Consider the following 12714-nt stretch of genomic DNA (forward strand, 5'->3'; position numbering starts at 1 on the left):
GTATGCACTGACTGGTGTCTGGTAGCGCCCCCTACAGTACAGGGAGGAATTACATGTTCTGTACTCTTTACCTGTACCAGGGTTACCTGCACCTTTGGACACCAGGTGAGGGCAACTCCATTACTTTTTTAAGACACTGCATGTACTGTACAGGACCCCAAAGAAGCTCCTGTCCTCTACATAGACCAGTGTTTCCCAAGCAGGGTGCCCCCAGCTGTTGCAAAACTGCAACTCCCAGCATGCCCGGACAGCCTTTGGCTGTCCGGGCATGCTGGGAGTTGCAGTTTTGCAACAGCTGGAGGCTCCCTGCTTGGAAAACACTGACATAGACAGTGATTTACAGCTCCCAGCAGATCTTTCTTACTTTTATATATAAGGACTTGCTTTATCTATATTAGTTATCTACTTATTTTTCTTTAATTCTCACTTTTTTTCCAATTTTTGGATGACATTTTGGTGGCTTTAGAACCAATTACCAGGTTTCCATAGAGTTCTGGTCTCAACATACAATGGTTTCAACTTACAATGGTCGTCCTGGAACCAATTAATAATGTAACTTGAGGGACCACTGTACATGCCTTCCTATTGCACTAAATATATGCCCCCGATACCCATGCTCATCAGATGGGTGGACAAACAATGACCAAAACTCCTACTCTGAGAACAATGAGGAGTGGATACATGAATGAAAATGTCCTAGTATTTAAAAACAACACAAGCATTTGTACAATAAAACAAATTGGACTGAGTGTGTATGTCTATATCAATAGATGTTAAAGGGAATGTGTCACCAAATGTCATTTTTTTTTGTAGTTAAATAGGCTTTTCACATTATTTAAAATATTTTGTATACTTGTCACAAAATATGAAACATTAAATAATGACTTGTCATATCTCCCACTGTCGCCCAGCAGAGGGAGCTAACATGAGGAATTTGGTGAAAACAAGCAACTTAGTCTTGTCCGTCTACCTACCTTTTGTGTCTGTGTGCAAAAGGAGAGGGGGAGGGGTGTTGTAGTTTTTTCAATTCCCTTGCGCAGAGCCATTTTGTTGGTGTCTGAAGAGTGACGACCAGATGTCTCTTGCCTATTGCCTCCCTCCACCAGATGTCTCTTGCCCTCTGTTTACAGTATATAGGCAGGCCCGGCGCTTCCATAAGGCAGACCAAGCGGTCGCTTAAGGGCGCACGGACCAGAGGGCGGAAAAATCAAGGACTTTTTTTTTTTTTAAAGGGTACCTTTTATCCAAAAAACTTTTGATATAGTATAGATTAATGTATGCATAATAACTTTCCAATTGCATGTTATTAAAAAATATGCTTCTTTCTATTTAATTTTCCACTTTGAAAAAATGACCACTAGGGGTCTCCCTACCAGTCCTTTTTTATAAATTTCAGACTCATGCAGGAGTCCTAAATCTCAGACTGCAGCCAGGACACAGAAAAAATCCATGTCAGTGAGCAGTGGTGAGTTTGACTGTGTTCCGGCTGCAGTCTGAGATTTAGGACTCCTGCATGAGTCTGAAATTTCTAAAAAAGGATTGGCAGGAAGACCCCTAGTGGTCATTTTTTCAAAGTGGAAAATTAAATAGAAAGAAGCATATTTTTTTATAACATGCTATTGGAAAGTTATTCTGCATACATTAATCTATAATATATCAAAAGTTTTTCTGATGAAAAGTAGCCTTTAAAGCTGTGTTGCGCCCCGCCGCCCGCTGGACTGTGTTGTTCGTGCCGTGTGTGTCGCTCGCTCATAGAGCGGTGCCCACGGCAGCAGAACAGCTCAGGGCCATCTTTAACATGAGGCAAAAGGGGCAGCTTCCCCGGGCCCTGTCATTCCTGGGGGCCCAAAGCAGTTGCCCCTTTTGCCTTGCGTTAAAGATGGCCACCGCGGCTGGTCTTGCAGAAGTTGCGGGGTCCGGCTGAAATGCAGGGAGCAGTGTGGGCTTTGAGGGGTCCAATTGGAGTAGGTGCGTGATGGGGAGATCCGTGTCCATGCTAAGCTGCGAGCACCTGTAGCTGGGGGAGCCCTCCCTGTACCGCCGCCCCTGTATGCGACCAGCCCCTGCAGCCTCTTTAGCATTTTCAGTTGCTGCTCAGGCTGGTCACGTGGCGCGCACGGCACGTCTGTAATGTCCCTGCCTTGCCCCGCCCCCGGCTGCTCACCACCACCAGAGAGGAGCGCCGGTGTGAGGTGGTTTTTTGCGCCCCCGTAGATCCATGCGTCCGCTCCTCCCCCAGCTCTCCGAACATTTCCGAAGCTAGAGCTCGGGGAGGGCAGAGCAAGGGGAGGGAGGAGGTTCACGCCCCCTCCCTTATCTCCCCTCCCTGAGCTCGGCTGGATGCAGATCTCTACGGCACGCCCCCTCCCTGAGGACATAGATCGCCACGGCAGGTCCCCTCCCTCATCTCCCCGAGCTGAGGACGTAAATCTCCACGGCAGGTCCCCTCCCTCATCTCCCCGAGCTGAGGACGTAAATCTCCACGGCAGATCCCCATGGAGATTTATGTCCTCAGGGAGGGGAGATGAGGGAGGGGACCTGCCGTGGAGATCTATGTCCTCATGGAGGGGGCGTGCCATAGAGATCTGCGTCCAGCTGAGCAGCCGATCTCAGGGAGGGGAGATGAGGGGGGGGGCGTGGACCTTCTCTCTCCCCTTGCTCTGCCCTCCCCCATTTCTAGCTTCGGAAATGTTCAGAGAGCTGGGGGAGGAGCGGACGCATGGATCTACGGGGGCGCAAAAAAACACCTCACACCGGGGCCTCCAAGTGCAAGAAGAGGAGATTCGCCGGGGCCGCCTCAGAGCGTTACTGCTTGTGACCCTCAGCAGCTGGAGTCCGTGTTCCCCGTGGCTCAAGCCCCTTACTTTAGGTCAGATGCAGTCATACAGTCCATGACCATGTTCAGCACAGCATGTGGCCCAGTGCCTGGCTGCCTGTGCCTCCTCCATTACTCTGCTCTGTACCCCCTACCCCTTATATAAAAATGTACAGACACCAGGGTGCAATGCTCTGCACCCTTATTTATAAGGGTGCAGAGCATTGCACCCTATTGTCTGTACATGCTTATGTTAAAGGTAAGGGGTGTATTACATTATACCCTAGTGTCTGAACATTCATATATGAGGGGTATTGCACTCCCTTACCCTCAAATACAGGATGTACAGATACTAGGGTAAATGATCTGCACCTTTTTATGAGGTTGCAGAGCATTGCACCCTAGTGTCTATTCATTAGGGGTAAGGGAGAGCAATGCTCTGCACCCCCTTACCCCTAATATAGGAATGTACTGACACCACGGTGCAATGCTCTGCACCCTTATATGATGGTGCAGAGCATTGCACCCTAGTGTCTGTACATTTTTATGTGAGGGGTAGGGGGTAGAGCATTGCACCCCCTTACCTCTAATATAGGAATGTACTTACACTACGGTTCAATGCTCTGCACGCTCATATTTGGGTGCAGAACATTGCACTTTGGTGTCAGTACATTCCTATATTAGGGGTAAGGGGGAGCAATGCGTCACTCCCCAGTGCATCTCCACAAGGTGAAACTGGGTCCCTAGCAATGCTGCTGAGCACCGGCCGGGCCTCAGGAGCAACGGAGAAGACTAAGGGTGAGGTGCGGAGGGGAGGCTGGGGAGAACATAAATACAAAGATGGGGTGCAGGGGGGGAAGCTATCGGAAGGTTGGGAGCCGAGGGGGAGGAGTCTGAGGAGGGGGAGGGGTTGTATATTTATGATTGATAAGGGGGGGGGGACGCTGGGGTTGTTACCGAGTTATCACTGTGTTATCTGTGGTGTTACATAGGACTGCAAGTCACATCTACTACATTATCTATACTCGGAGGGTTATCACTGTTATCTGTGGTGTTACATAGGACTGCAGGTCACATCTACTACATTATCTGTACTCAGAGAGTTATCACTGTTATCTGTGGTGTTACATAGGACTGCAGGTCACATCTACTACATTATCTGTACTCAGAGAGTTATCACTGTGTTATCTGTGGTGTTACATAGGACTGCAGGTCACATCTACTACATTATCTGTACTCAGAGAGTTATCACTGTGTTATCTGTGGTGTTACATAGGACTGCAGGTCACATCTACTACATTATCTGTACTCAGAGAGTTATCACTGTTATCTGTGGTGTTACATAGGACTGCAGGTCACATCTACTACATTATCTATACTTGGAGGGTTATCACTGTTATCTGTTCTACTTGAGCCCCCTGCCCCCCAAATGTCTGTGCATGTCCCTGAATGTGTCAATCAATAAATCAGTATCTAACATGGTGTTATGTCAGAAACTTATTTCTAAGCTATAACAATAAGATAATAGGTATTACAATAAAAATATAAAAATAATATCATGGAAATGCTCCATATGTGAATTAGCATGATATTGAGGTAGTACATTTGTCTTGTGGTTGCTTTATTTATGAGTTGTAGATCAACTAGGTATAAAGTCAACAACAAGACCAACCTGTATTGTAAGTAGTCCTCTGATCTCGTGATCTTCTGCACAGATGTAGATTGGGGATTCGTTTTTATGCACGATAATTCTCCTTTAATGATTTTTTTTTCCAGTTTTGTCTATAGGAGGTTTATTAGTAGTATGTTGAAGTGTATACCATATCAGTAGCATAATAATACAATTTATTTATAATTTTTTTTAATTTAAGCACAAAGCCGCAACATAACAAAAAACTGCAAAGGTCTAAAGGCACCTGGGAAAGCAACGCAGAGCTGTAGGGCTGCAATGGATACCACAATAAGGGTTAAACCATAGTTACACCGATTCATTATAGCATACACACATACAGATGCATATACTGTAAGGGTTATGTATTCTAAATAGGCTGACCAGCTCCGGGCACTGACCATCTGGGTATTAAAAGTGAATGGGCGCTAAAACCTGCACCTTTTCTTTTTTTTCAGGTTTTGACAGTGAGCTCCTGTCCATACAAATAGAGAGACATCAGCCGGTCCCCAGCCAATGATGGAATGAAGGAGAGATTATTTGCCTACAAGATTCCTGCTAAATGTCTTAATGTTGTGACTTCCATAAAACCTTCCACTTTTATAAGACTAGGTTTCCACTTGTTTTTTTTTTTTTTGCAAAAACGCCAATAAAAACGCCCATTCTGCCACATGGCGTTTTTTGTGTGAAAAAACGCTGCGGTCAGATGTTAGCTAAAAGTCAATAGTTAACTGCAAAATGCCATATCCACTTGGCGTTTTTCAGTTTGGCGTTTTTGGGCTCCTTTTAAAAAATGACCTCTTGTTGAGACTTTGTTTTTTATGGGTAAATCTTGGCAAAAAACGCCAAGAAAAACACGGGTTTTAATGTGGGTTTAATTTTGAAGTTTTCGCAGGCGGTTTTTATTCTTTTTTGGACTTTAGCGATCCAAAAAAGTGATGGAGATACCTTTTTTATTAAAATTTCGTAGGGTACCATTAAAAAAATTATATAAAGGATACAATAGTGATGGAAAAATTGTATTTAACGAAATGTATCTTTTTTATAACAACATTTAAATTCATTTTTAAACAGGGATCAATGTGCGGGCAGGGACCGAAAAATATAGCCAACAATAATAAAAATGTAGTGTGTGTGTATTTTCCACTTTTTTTCTTAATTTTTTAGGTAGTACTACTACTCTTAGCATGGAACACACTGTTCCATGATGGGAGTAGTAGTACCTGATCTAATTGACAGATTGCCCCTGGTCTGTTGTGATCCTCCTGTATAATGTATAGATGCGGCCGGCCGCTCTTCTATGGTCCCCTGCACTACCGTATATATATATATATATACACCTATTCATATTTCCCACAGAGAGCTGTGATTGGCCAGATGGTTCCAGCCAATTACAACTCTGTGGGAAATATGAATAGGTGTATATATACATCAGTGCAGGAGACCATAGAAGAGCGTCCGGCCGCATCTATACATTATACAGGAGGATCACAGCGGGTGTCAGGAGTGACATCTGCTGTGATCTTTCCTTAATTGCAGGTACTACTGCTCCCAACATGGAGCAGAGTGTGCTCCATGTTGGGAGCAGTAGTACCAGCAGTAAGGAACAGATCACAGCAAGTGTCACTCCTGACACCCGCTGCGGTCATCCTGATGTGAATTTCACGACTCAGCTGTGCTCAAGGCTACAGAGCCGGGAGAACAGCTGAGCAGTAGATATACTTGAGGAGATCGATCAAAACTTGAGCGGGGGAAATGTTGACCGGTTACCCATAGCGACCAATCACATTACTTCTTAATTGTTAAAAGGGCCTCTGAAAAATGAAAGAAGCGATCTGATTGGTTGCTGTGGGAACTGGTCGGCAACAATTTTTTTTTACTGGATCCTCAGAGAGTTCTTTGCCATGAGGTGCCATGTTGAACTTCCAGTGACCAGTATTAGAGATGCAGAATTAAGGCAGCTCCATAATTTAGCATGAAATTGTTTGTCAGTTTAGGATGTCTTTAACATCTGTTTTTTCTCTTAGGCTGCATTCACACTTTGTTTTTACATTATGGGTGCCGGCTGGGGGAGGGGCAAATCGGGCTCTCCCGTACCCCAGCCAGACCAGCGCTGAACTCCATTTACTTTAATGGTGACTCCGGTCAGCTCATTTTTTTTATTCGTATCCGATTTTGTGACTGGACCTAAAACCGTAGTATACTACGGTTTTAGGTCCGGTCAGAAAACCGTATATGGGTCAAAATTTAGCTGACCAGAGTAAAACGTCTCCTTAAAGTAAATGGCGTTCAGCACTGGTCCAGCTGGGGTACGGGAGAGCCCGGTTTGCCCCTCCCCCAGCCGGATCCGGCACCCGTAATGTAAAAAACGAAGTGTGAATGCAGCCTTACTCTAGAGTTGCATCTTGTAAATCTCTCCTGACACTAAGGCTATATTCCCACAGTTTTTCGGTCTGTAAAATGGTGTCAGATGTCAGTCATCCACGAGACCTTTTCTCTCCAGCACCCTGTCAGAGCATTATGCATCTAGCTGAATTGCTCCATTAGAACATTGGAGAAGTAACACTGAGTAGCTGTGAATCGACACATACAATCGGCACATCGACACCTAGGGGGAGATTTATCAAAACCTGTGGAAAGGAAAAGCAGAGCAGTTTCCCATAGCAACCAATCAGATTGCTTCTTTTATTTTTCATAGGCCTTTTTTTTTTTAATAAAACAAGCAATCTAATTGGCTTCTATGTGCAACCGCATCACTTTTCCTCTGCTCATGTTTTGATAAATTTCCCGCAAGAACTTTTACTTACACAGGAGTATGAGCCTTGAAAATTTTCTGTAACCTATAGTAAATCCGACACCATGCCTACTTTTGCAAAACTGATATGCATAATCCAAACTTCAGCTTTTTTTGGTGTAATCACCTTGGTGAAAATTTTGTGTGAATGTTTGTGCCAAATCTTTGAAAGGAAACTAAAAAAAATAAGCGGTGAGAAAATGTTTTAATATGTCGCCCTTTGTGTTTTGTTGCCTTTTTAACCCCTTAGGGACTCAGCCCATTTTCACCTTAAGGACTGAGCCCTTTTTTTGCAATTCTGACCACTGTCATTTTATGCATTAATAACTCTGGGATGCCTTTACCTTTTATTCTGATTTTGAGAAGACTACTTTAACATAGTGGTACATTTTCGCCGAAACTTCCATCATTTCTTGGTGAAAAATAAAAAAATGTCATGAAAAATTTGAAAATTTTGCATTTTTCTAAATTTTAAGCTCTCTGCTTGTAAGGAAAATAGACATAACAAATAAATGATATATTGATCCACATATACAATATGTCTACTTTATGTTTGCATCACAAAGTTGACATGTTTTTACTTTTGGAAAACATCAGAGGGCTTCAAAGTTCAGCAGCAATTTTCCACAAAATTTTCCAAATCGGAATTTTTCAGGGACCAGTTCAGTTTTGAAGTGGATTTAAGGGGCCTTCATATTAGAAATCCCCCATAAATGACCCCATTATAAAAACTGCACCCCTCAAAGTATTCAAAATGGCATTCAGAAAGTTTGTTAACCCCTTAGGTGTTTCACAGGAATAACAGCAAAGTGAAGGAAAAAATTCTAAATCTTCATTTTTTACACTCGCATGTTCTTGTAGACCCAGTTTTTGAATTTTTACAAGGGGTAAAAGGAGAAAAAGCCCCCCCAAATTTGTAACCCCATTTCTCTTGAGTAAGGAAATACCTCATATGTGGATGTAAAGTGCTCTGTGGGTGCGCTAGAGGGCTCAGAAGGGAAGGAGCTACAATGGGATTTTGGAGAGTCAATTTTGCTGAAGTGGATTTTGGGGGGCATGTCGCATTTAGGAAGCCCCTATGGTGCCAGAACAGCAAAAAAAAAATAAACCACATGGCATACTATTTAGGAAACTACACCCCTCATGGTACATAACAAGGGGTACAGTGAGCCTTAACACCACACAGGTGTTTGATGACTTTTCAGTAAAGTAGGATGTGTAAATTAAATTATATTTTTTTCACTAAAATGCATTTTTCCCCGCAAATTTACAATTTTTACAAGAGGTAATAGGAAAAAATGCCACCCAAAATTTGTAACCCCATTTCTTCTGAGTATGCAAATACCCCATGTGTGGACATAAAGTGCTCTGCAGACGCACTACAATGCTCAAAAAAGAAGGAGCCACATTTGGCTTTTTGAAAGCAAATTTAGCAGAAATTGTTTTTGGGGGCCAGTTGCATTCAGGAAGCCCCTATGGTGCCAGAGCAGGAAAAAAAAACACATGGCACACTATTTTGGAAACAACACCCTTCAAAGAACGTAACAAGGGGTACAGTGAGCCTTTAGACCCCACAGGTGTTTGACAAATTTCCGCTTAAGTTGGATATGAAAATGAAAAATTAGATTTTTTCACTAAAATGCTGGTGTTACCCCAAATTTTTCATTTTTTCAAGGGGAAATAGGAGAAAAAACTCCCAAAATTTGTAACACCATTTCTTCTGAGTATGGAAATACCCCATATGTGGATGTAAAGTGCTCTATGGGTAAACTACAAGGCTCAGAAGAGAAGGAGCGCCATTGTGATTTTGGAGAGAGAATTTGTTTGGAATAGAAGTCAGGGGCTATGTGCGTTTACAAAGCCCACATGGTGCCAGAACAGAGGACACCCCCCACATGTGACCCCATTTTTGAAACTACACCCTTCACAGAATTTAATAAGGGGTGCAGTGAGCATTTACATCCCATTGTCATTTGACAGATCTTTGGAACAGTGGGCTGTGCAAATGAAAAATTACATTTTTCATTTTCACGGACCACTTTTCCAAAAATCTGTCAGACACCTGTGGGGTGTAAATGCTCACTGCACCCCTTGTTACATTCCGTGAGGGGTGTAGTTTCTAAAACGGGGTCACATGTAGGGGGGGGGGTCCACTGTTCTGGCACCATGGGGGCTTTGTAAACACACATGGCCTTCAATTCCGGACACATTTTTTTTCATTTTTACATCCAACTTTAACGAAAATTCGTCAAACACCTGTGGGGTGTTAAGGCACACTATACCCCTTGTTATGTTCCGTGAGGGGTGTCATTTCCAAAATGGGGTCACACGTGGGTAATTATTATTTTGCGTTTGTCAGAACTGCTGTAAAATCACCCCTGTGCAAATCACCAATTTAGGCCTGAAATGTACATAGTGCACTCTCACTCCTGAGCCCTGTTGTGCGCCCACAGAGCATTTTACACCCACATATGGGGTATTTCCCAAATTTTGGGAGTCTTTTCTTCCCTTTACCTCTTGTGAAAATGAAAAGTATGGGGCAACACCAGCATGTTAGTGTAAAAATTTTAATTTTTTTACAATAAAATGCTGGTGTAGACCCCAACTTTACCTTTTCATAAGGGGTTAAAGGAGAAAAAGCCGCCAAAATTTGTTTGGCAATTTCTCCCGATTACAGAAATACCCCATATGTGGCCCTAAACTGTTGTTTTGAAATACGAAAGGGCTCCGAAGTGAGAGAGCGCCATGAGCATTTGAGGCCTAAATTAGGAATTTGCATAGGGACAGACCCAGATGCAAGAATTACACTTCCCTCCGATACCAAAAATACCCCATGACAGTGTTTCCCAAACAGGGTGCCTCCAGCTATTGCAAAACTCCCAGCATGCCTGGACAGTCAATGGCTGTCTGGCAATACTGGGAGTTGTTGTTTTGCAACAGCTGGAGGCTCCGTTTTGGTAACACTGCTGTAGGAGATGGGGGGGGGGGGTAACTGTGTAGGGGTATGTGTGTACATTGTGCTTTACTTTTTATTTTGTGTAGTGTAGTGTTTTTAGGGTACATTCACATGGGCTAGTCCAGGGGCTGTACTGAAACTCAGGAGTGCAGCATTGGTGTCAGGGCCCAGACGCTACCAGCCTTAAAGGGGTACTCCGGTCTAAAACAATTTTTTTTTGAATCAGCTGGTGCCAGAAAGTTATACAGATTTGTAAATTACTTCTATTTAAAAAAAATCTTAATCCTTCACAAATTTATCAGCTGTATTCTACAGAAGAAGTTCTTTTCTTTTTGAATTTCTTTTCTGTCTGACCACAGTGCTCTCTGCTGACACTCTTTTTATTATAAATATATAAAACTTAACAAAACAGAAAAACAGGCTTAACTAGCAATAACAAAGCACAACACAACAACACCTGCCTAACCGGCCAGCCCAGCTTAGCTAATCTAACAAAACACATAACATTATATCTACATATAAATTACCTACATATAAATTATGAAAAATACTATCACACACACACACATACCCACGCATTCTTTACATAAACATAAAAATAGCTTTACTTAGCTTTAAACTAAAAACAACCAGACTTCGTAAAAACTCAACCGCACATTACATTCACAACTAACACCCACTCTTTTTTTTTTTTTTTTTTTATTATTATTATTTTTTTTACTTTTGTTTTTTTTTTTTTTGTTTTTTTTTTAACTTTTTTTTTTTTTTTTTTATTAAATTTTTTCCCCACACACATATACACATCTATACATATATATATATATATATATATATACATACATACACACACATATATATATATATATATATATATATATATATATATATATATATATATATATATACTGTACATACACATACTTTATTTTTATTTTTATCTGCACTACCATAATATAACCAATATTAAGTTAAAGTAATATAAAAATGCTAACTAAATCTGATCCGACTGCCTATCCCCATCCCCTGATAAAATAAAATAACCAATCCATACTATATAATAATATATACAATACAAATATAAAAATACAAATACATAACCTAAATGCAAATATATACATAAACCATATACACCAAAAACCAAACTATACATCTACAAAACACATGACATCCTACACTAGACTAACCCATCACCCACACAACCACCCACCTTGACATGGGTCAGAGTTCATAGTCCATGGATATCCAGTCCAGTCCATAACTGACCCATGCCAGCCCCTCCAAACATCCACCAACCCACCAATTCCCCCACCCAACCTAATCTATACCAAAACCAAATATACAAATACAACTTCAAAACACAACATAACATCATATACAAATACAAAACAATACAATCCACCTTAGGCCCAAGTTCGGTCGCCTGTAAGCCCTTTAGGCAATACATATTCTGAAAACAAAACAAAAAGACTAGGGTGTACATGCATAGCCCACCACCAGGAAGAAGGATGGCAATCCTGATATTACTTTTTTAAACTCTCTCCACTAACGTTTCCCTTCGACTCACCCTACCATTATCCCTTCAACAAACTGACCCTGCACTCACCCTCTCTCTGTCCCTATATTGCTATCCCTAACAAGAAACAGGGGTACTCTACCCAAGAGGTCTAGTACATAGGGCACATCAAATGAAAAACCTCTCCACAGGAGTGAAGCCCTGCTGGTACCAAGACTGCCATACTCCAAAGACCTGATCTTCCTGAGGTCACCGGTGATGTTCCTACAGACCTCCACCTCGGAGAGGACTTTCCGCTGTGTAGATACTAGACACCGTGCGTTCCACGTGTAGTACCTAACCACTAAACTGACTACAAATAAAGTGCCCTGGTCTCGGCCACCCAGGTTCCTGAATGCCCCATAAGCCCACTCCGGATAGGTAAGGCCAGCAAGGTGACTCCAGCTGATGGAAGCGCCCACCCGGTTGTAGACCCCTATATTAAAAGGACAATGAAGCAGGAAGTGGTCCATGCTTTCCAGCGTGTCCCCGCACTCTTCTCGGGGACATCCCCGGTCATCAGAGCTTCTACACTTCAAATTGTCCTTTATATATAGCTTCCCCTGAAAGCAGTGCCAGGCCAAGTCCCAAAACGTCTGGGGGATCCTTTTCATGTTTAAAAGGTACAACCCCACCCTCAGATCCCGACCTGGGCAGTCCCTGAGCGCCAGAGGCTTCTGGAAGTGGGTCAACAGAACCCGTTTGTCAAGGAACTGCCTTGACTGGATCCTGATCTCCCACACTCCCAGACTCCACCGACGTATCGCCTTCAGAGTCGGGGTAGCATAAGCCGGAAGATATCCGTGTGGCGTACGGAGGTCCTTCACTCGCCCTCCTCTCTCCCATTCCTGGAAGAAAGGCCGAAACCATTCCCTGCAGGAGAGTACCCACGGAGGAGCCCTCTCTGACCAGAGGTTTGAGATGTTAG

Source organism: Hyla sarda, chromosome 6, assembly GCF_029499605.1.
Source record: "Hyla sarda isolate aHylSar1 chromosome 6, aHylSar1.hap1, whole genome shotgun sequence".
Taxonomy (NCBI): domain Eukaryota; kingdom Metazoa; phylum Chordata; class Amphibia; order Anura; family Hylidae; genus Hyla; species Hyla sarda.